The sequence below is a fragment of the Lucilia cuprina genome, chromosome 2 (genome assembly GCF_022045245.1).
Source record: "Lucilia cuprina isolate Lc7/37 chromosome 2, ASM2204524v1, whole genome shotgun sequence".
Taxonomy (NCBI): domain Eukaryota; kingdom Metazoa; phylum Arthropoda; class Insecta; order Diptera; family Calliphoridae; genus Lucilia; species Lucilia cuprina.
In genome coordinates, this window is record NC_060950.1 from 34,770,255 (window position 1) to 34,779,244 (window position 8,990).

Sequence of the window (8,990 nt, forward strand, 5' to 3'; positions counted from 1 at the left end):
AAAATTAAGTATACTGAACTTGTAAGAAGGTACCAGTGACAGACAGATCTAAGTACTTAGGTATAAAATGGAGGTAAAAATGGAGACATCACATAGAGGATGGGATCAACAAGGCATATCAGTGCTGGGCGATGTGTAGGAGAACTACACTATATACTTTGACAAATTGACTTTATACAAGTGTAATTAGACCAATTCTAGCTTATGCTCAATAATATGGTGGACTGCTTTAGGCAAAAAGTGCAATATCAAACTATTACAGGGAGTTCAGCGTACATGCTGCTTGGATATAAGTGGTACCTACCATTTGTACTACTTCAACCAAGGGTCTGGCATTTCACCCATTGAATCATATTAAAAATACATGAGACGGCGCTTACAGTCGAACGGCTCTATACTTTAAGCTTTGGACTAATAGGATTACGAGCACATCTATTCAAAATTGTACGTGCGGATTCAGACGAATGTGGAAAATTTTGAGAGCACAGTGAAACTCTGAAGCACTTCCTTTGCCACTGCCAGGCATTAATCAAAGTAAGATCGAAGTAACATAATGTAATAACATTCCTGACTAACACTAATTGGAAGATTCTTAGGAAACCGAATTTCTGAACACTAAAAATAATTCATTCAGTTCCCTTTTTTCATGATTCGCAACATGGTCCCATGTAACTTGATCCATGCTTGCATTACATGGTACTACTAAACGGATCATGTACTCTAATAATGTTTACAGGAGAGTAGTGTTTGGATTACTAAAATGGATTATATATTCCATAATTTTTGCAAGGAAACGTATGAAGAAAGTGTAAATGAAGAACATTTTAATTTAATTTTGTTAAATTCTATTGCTTTATTTATCGTGCGCGTGTTTTACACAGACAGACGGACAGAGCTAAATCGACCCAGAATATATATTTCTTAACATTACACACGGAATGACAAAGTTATATATATACCCTATCCTACCACTGATGGTGGTGTGGGTTTAAAAAGTGTATATGTACACAAATAGCAATTGACAATTATTGTTATTGTTATGACCACATACTATATTCATACGATTGCTCCCTTTTGCAATGTTATGAATGTACGTATGTTTATGCCACACTAAGGAGTAAAATTCTAGCATTAAAATTTTCTAATATATTGAATTTTCGAATTAAAGGATTATTTTGGACATCTAAAATAAACTATTATCTATAAAACATATAAATACGTATTTAAATTTTTGTTTTTAACCAGTTTTTATTTTAAAATGATAAATTCCTATTTATTTAAACAACTCTGTTGGAACATTATTTTGTAGTATACCAAAGAGAAAAAAGGATGTGGTACTTGAGTATTATTGTTTGTTTGTTTTTTTTAATTCGTAAGAAGACTTGAAAGTGCAAAAACTAGTAAAGGAAGTGTAATTTAATTTTGATATGAAAAAGTGAAAATGAAAAAACTAGCGGACATAGTACTTACGCCGCTTTTGTTATATTTATTGGTATATTTGAGCACACACATTTACATACATATGTGAAGCAATACAAGGATGTTTTCTACACATTTAAAAACTAATACCAACACTCCATACTGATGCAGAGTTCGTAGCTACCAGAAAGTACACAAGTAGTCAATGTATCCCTTTAAAAATTGAACTTCAATAGTAACTTTAGCACTTTAAGCATTACATATAAAAATAATTTCACCAAATTTATTCTATTATAGAGTAAATCGTTCGTCTGTGTAAATAAAAATAAATATTAGCTCTGCTTAACCACCATAAACTGCTGGGAAGCTAGTGCTTTAAAAACACAAACACATCTATGTACATTAGACCGACTCACTCTTTATGGAAAGCAAAAACGTGTTTTTGTTAACCCCCTCAAAATGGCTTTGCTTTGTCATACCCTACACCACTTTAGTGGGGAGGGTATATTGGGTTTGTGCTGATGTTTGTAACATACAAAAATATTCGTCCTATACCCACCTTAAAGTATACCAATCGGCTTAGAATCATTTTCTGAGTCGATTAAGCTATGTCCGTCCGTCCGTCCGTCTGACTGGCTGTCCATGTAAACCTTGTGCGCAAGGTACAGACAATTTTCAAGATAATTGATGAAATGGTTAAAATCGGTCCATTATTTCGACTAGCCACCATACAACCGTACCCCCCAAATAGGGCCATTGGCTTATAATTAATTTAAATGATCTATTATGTTAACAAAAGTCGACAAAACTTAGTTTTATACAACTTTAAATGACACTACCGATTTTTGTAATGACCGGGCTTCATTTGACCCTATTCTCCATACAAACTCCCCTTCAGAAAATTACTTAAAGTTCAAAATTCACTTACAACCACTAATTATTTTTTTAAATAATCCCCATTTTTAACATACATACTGACTGGTGTAGGGTATCATATGGTCGGCTAAGCCCGACTGAACATTCATAATTGTTTTATGATAATTCCCAAAATATTTTAAGTCTAGCCATGACCGTTCGTGAGCTGGAATAAAAATATATATTTTGGAATTATTTTTTTTTTTAATTTTTAATTTATTTTGGAACAAAATATCCAATATCCATTGAAAGGTGTTTTAAAACCGCGTCCAATGATGTATTAATCATAAATAACCGTCTGCCCATAACTTTCATAAGAAAATAACTTAAAAGAGACTTTTTTGTAAGCGATCCAGCTCAATTACTGCCATTAAAAGACTAGAAATATTTTGGGAATTATTATAAAACATAACAAAGATTATTTGAAGCTGGGTAAAATATTGAATTTAAAATGAAAAATCGTGTCCCCCATACGATATATTTTTAAAAAATGTCCAGCTCACGTATGGACAACACTAAACACAAACTGTTTTACATAACATTATATTACATAACAGCGAATATCTTGAGGGGGTTGAGTCAGTCTAATGTACATATATGCATTATGAAAGTAAATGTGTAAGTATCTTACACATTCTCACAATCACACGTAAAAAAGCCAACATATTAAAACTCTCAAAGGGAGGTTAACAATAAAATTAAATTACCCACATTAAAATCATTTAAATTTCGTGTATTTTCAGTTTTCTTTTTTTGTATTTTTTTTATTCACGAACCATTTTATTTTCTTTTTCAAAAAGCTGAATAAGCCATTTTGAACGCAGTATAGCGGGGATTATAGAATTTATTTATTATTGTGTAGTTTTATTTCAATTTTTCTTTTCGCTTTAATTTAAGTATAGAAACAATACATATAGCAAAAATTTTGCATTAGGAATAATTCTAATAATATAATTCGAGAAGGCCTCGAAAATAATATTTAATTTTTTACTTTTTAACCAAAAGAATAAACCTTCATTTTAAGCTGCTAGTATAATAATTTTGTTCACGCAAACTAACATTCAACAGGCAAATCTGTTGAAATAGCTCTTCATTCATTAGGTTGATACATCTAATGTTCGCTACTTTAATAATGTTGAACCCAATGCTATCCCGTTCTAGGAGGTGTCGGTAGACTAAAAAGAAGATGAAATGATATCTCATCTACTGTTATTAACTATTTTAAAATACATATTTTGTTTTTTGTATTTAATATAAAAATCTATTCGAAAATTTACAGAAATATATAAATTTTAATTCATTTTAATAAAAAACCACAAACACTAATTTTATTTCATATTATTTTCTTAGAATATTTTGCATATATTGAATAAATCTATGGAGAAATATCTATAAGAAAACTTTAAAAAGTTCACACATGATTACACACTCACAAAAAAATAATTTTTAAACACATAAATTTGTATGCTTTAATGCATTTGAATAAGAACCAAAGGGCGTCGCATTTAAAACATTAAATGTACATTACAGATATGAAAACTAAATTTAAAATTTACTAATTTAAAAAAATTGAGATACTAAAAGAAATATTTAATTTATAAATAACTAAAATATTGATTTTTAATCCTAAACAATTATAATAAGTCAATATATCAAAAATAAAACTCAAAGCTGTACTGAAACCACAGAAATATAATTTATGCATTTATGTAATATCTAATCATTTTTTGTTTATTTGATTTCGGAAAATAAAATTGCAAAAATAGTTATTTATATCCCTTTAAGATATTTGTAGTAATACTACCACTGTTTGTGGTTTTAGATTTCACACATTTCTATATGTAAGAACATAGTTATTTGTATCTTAAGCTTACAAATAGTTTCTTTCCCTCTGTGCTTTTATAGAAACTTATTGACATCTTAGGAAATAGACTTTTGCCATGATTTATAACTATATATATATGTACATTTTTTAGAAATTATTACGAAAAAGTTATTAAAAGTTAACTGCAACTGAAGGAGTAAGAAATAAAACATAAAACTAATACTGTGGTTGAAATATTTCAAAGTAAATACTGCTGAGAATATAAACATATGTAAACTGTTGTAGTTATTCGATAAAAAGTTTGTAATTTGTATATCACATACAAATACGTACGTATATGCATTTAGATACATATATGTTGAATATATGATATAAATGTAAAATATATGTACATATATTAAAATTAATTTAAAAGATAGCTAATAATTTTTAAAGTTATACTTAAAAGCTAAGTAACCAGCGTTACGTATAATTAATATAAATTTAATTGCTATATGAAAATATTAAGTATTTAACTTTTTTAGGGTATCAATGTTTTCTCCACCTAAAATTATCTCATCTATTGATTTTTTTACTAATTATCAAAAATTTCTGTAATGATGAAAATGGAATAAGGAGTAAATATGGAAATAAAAAATTACCTTCTCTATTTTGTGACAAATGACTAAATTAATTTGAGCACTTCAAAGAGGATTTGTAATATACACATTATTATATTGATAAAACTGGTTACACACATTCTCTACCTAAGTACGAAGTTTAAAGTTGCGTTTTCATTTAGTTTTTATTGTTTTTATTTTGTATTCATTCCAATAACCATTTTAAAAATTAAGATTTTTTCAAGACTTCGTATAATTTTACTCAAAAATGTTCTTGTAATGGAACGAAATATTATTTTATATTGTATTATATGTAAAGAACTAAGATGTATCACATTTAACAAGAGCAATACTTGTGCAAATTTTATATGGATATCTTATTTTAGTAATGAGTTATGCGCGTTTAAGTGATTTTCGGGAGGGGACCTTGTGTGGGAGCTATGTCCAATTATGAACCCATCCAAAAAATTTTCCTCTGAATGAATTCTAGTGATATAAGATTTTAATTTGTAAAATTTTGTGAAGATATCGACATTGCGACGGAAGGTATCAACAAAAAACATTTTCCGGGAATATGTACTTTTGTGTGGGAGGTATATGAAATTGTGGACCGATGTTAACAATTTTCAACAGGGAATAGGCTCTTATGTAGAAACGAATTTTCATGGAATTATTTTACATAGTTTTCGTGAAAATTACATCAGAATGTGTAAAAAATGCTTGTTTTTTCGAGATTATTTTAAATTTTGACTTATAACTTTTCCCGGTGTGAACCGATTTTGCCCATTTTCAATTCCAAACTGCTTAGGATAATAATGAATATTTCCAGTGAATTTGGTCTATTTGTTTGGCTTAGTTTTAACGTGAGCGTGTTTTAACCAGACAGAAAGACGGACATATCTAAATCGACTTAGAATTTTATAAGGATCTAGAATGTACATACTTTGTTGGGTCTCAGATGAATATTTCTTGGTGTTACACACGGAATAACAAACTTATATATACCCTCTATCACCACTGATGGTGGTAGAGGGTATAAAAATAGTAGAATATATAAGTCCCGCAATTATTAATTATACTTTACTAGTTTAATTTTTTATGATAGTTGGTAATCCTTTAACTCTAATCCTATTGTTGAAATAGTCTATACTTTCGTAAACTCATCCTCTCCTTTTCGTATTAGAAAATATATAAATATTACAAAATAATTTGACCTTCAACACAATGTATTACTTTCAACAATTATTGGTAATACTAATCTTAAGAATTTGTTTTTAAAGTCTATTATTGTCGATTTTGTTTGTATATAGCAATAGTCTAGACAACATTGATTTCTCAAATAAAATTAACTGAATTCCTATTAAATTTTATTAAATTGGATTTACAAAGAAATAACATATTTCATTGTTGAAATATTTCTTTTAGTTGGCATATACATATGTCTTACTAAATAAATTTAAAAGGAATTTCAGTAATTAGTCAAAAGATCTTTATTCTTGGTTTTATATAGATTAAAGTATTTTATTTACTGTAGTAAATTAAAACGCTTGATTTTCTCGAATACTTGAAATATTGTGCATTTAGCAATTATCAAGTTAAAAATAAACATGTTATTAAAAGATTTCTTAATTAACGTTAATTAATGTCTGAAATAAATATAGGGAGAATAGTATGTTTATCCTTCACTTTATGGTTATTCAAGCAATATAAGCAATTTTGTTTGCGTCTTAAATGATTGCAATCAAGCACTTTGCTAAAATATGCATTAAGCCATGTAAAATGAAAGCATCACACCAGCAATTAGAACTCAGAAATGTGTACATTTCTTTGCATGTAACTGTGTAATATGGTAGTAACTTAGTGTATGAAATATAAAAAAAAAATCTGACATACATATAAAAATATTAGACTGTATTACATATCGCCGTCTTGGGTTTCACATATATCTTTCAGTAAGCAAACGGATAATATTTAGCTTAAACCAAGGATATTCTATTATTCGGTTTATTTACATTAAGCTACCCTTAATAATTTTGAGGTTGACTAAAAACCCAAGTTAAACTTTTCCTCACTTATTAATTACTAGCTTCAAAGTAACAAAGTATCATAAAAAACATTTCAATAATATATTAAACAAAAAATTAATTAGAAGCTCCTAACATATTTGACAAAAATTTGTTGGTTTCTATAAAACTTTATTAAAAATTTGAAACAGTTAAGAATATGAACGTATTCTAACTTAACTGTAATAAGTTTTTATTTGATTTTTTACTGTTTTATTTTATTATCTATTGTCCATAAATCTCCATGAGATATTCTGAAATTTTAAAATGATTTAAAAATGTTAAAAAAAGGTTTGAGCCTAAACTGAAAAAAATCGATTGTCCCCGTTACAGCTTTAAGGTTTTTAGTAATCGAGCGATTAATCTACAAAAATGTATTGATCGGCAATTAATCGTTTGAACACTCTAATATAAATATTAGGGTGGGTCGAAAAAATGTTTCGATTAAAGAAATGTAAAAAAAGTTTCCAAAAATATAATATTTTTTTGCCACGCCTTGAAATATCGCCCTTTTTTATATATTACGTTGCCATTTTAAGTCCGTTCCTAACATATCATATATTAATATCACGGATCCCTTCCCAAAATTTTAAATTTTGGATACACTGGAAAAAAGTAAGTACATTTCATTACAAGAAATATTATCTTGAACATTTGAACATAACATCGAATTTTCGAATATAATTTCGAATATTCGAACATAGTATTGTAATGTCATTAGCTGTGCTCACAACTGCCAAAATTCGTTCTGAAAAATTCGTCATTGTCCCAATTGTGCGTGTAGCATTAGCATTTAATGTCATTAAGTAATTTCACACAGTGTTAGCATTGGAAACAAGTAATATGTTATTACGATAGCCAAAAAAAAACGAATTAAGTAATGAATTATTTTTTTAATACGAACGTCTACTGTGTCTACAATTAGTTTTCATAAAAATATTTTGGTTCATTTTTGTACTTATGTACATATTATATTATCTGTAAGTCATTACTAGAATCAGTTCGTAATTGACCCTTATATGAAATCTGCTTTAGAAAATGACTTTATATGAAAGATGTTAAATATTTACGAAACAAACATATAGAATTAGGAAAAAAAACTTTTTTTGAGGTAGTCTGATATTTTTATTCATAACTTCTTGGATTTGTTTTTTCTTTTTTGACTTCTTTTGCTTAGTTTTAACTTTTTTTACACAGTTAGACGGACATACCTAAATTGACTCAAAATTTTACAAGGACCTAGAATATATATACTTTCTTAGATGGATATTTCGTTGTATTACACACGAAACTAGAAAATTATATATAAACTCTATCACCACTCATAGTAGTGTAGGGTATATGTACGGTTATTTATGTGCATAAAGGGTTTGCACAAAATTTCAAAAATAGTAATACATTGATTTTTAATAACATGAAATATGTATTTTTCTTCATTGCGTCCGAAATGTGTATATGTTGAGATAATTATCATCTATTGTAACACATTTTGTTGAAAGATTTCTCTGACATCCTGTTTATAATATAAATACTTACACTAGATGTATATTTGCACAAATACATACACATACACACAGGTGTACTTAAAGCACATATACACAGTCCAATACACATACAAGTATAAATGAAGATTATGAAAATATTTGTAAATGAATGATTACTGTTAATTAAAATCATTTACATGAAATATTATTTGAGTGATTATGTCAGCAATTATAATCATATTTCTTTTTTGACTGTTCTTTTTCAGTAAATAACTTCTTGTTATGAATACACATTTTTGCAATACAAGAAAGATTTATTTTTTACTTATTCGACGTAAGAAGAAATAAATCTGAAAAATTTTAATAACTTAACCATAAATCATTCTCAAATTGTTATCCTTTTTCAATATTTTATTTTTCTTAATTTTGTTCATTTTTTTTTTCTTTGAAAAACAATATTATTTATTGGCAAAATGGCAAACTTATGTTACAACTTAAAATTTTTTAAAAAATAGATACAAATCTCATAAATCACTTAAAGGTGAAACAACACTCAAAGTAAAATGAAAAATATTATACATTTAATATCAATCATTATACAACTGATTGTATGCTTTATTATGATTAGTGAGCATTAATATTTATTATTTATAAATTGATTACAATTATTTAAATAAATTGAGAA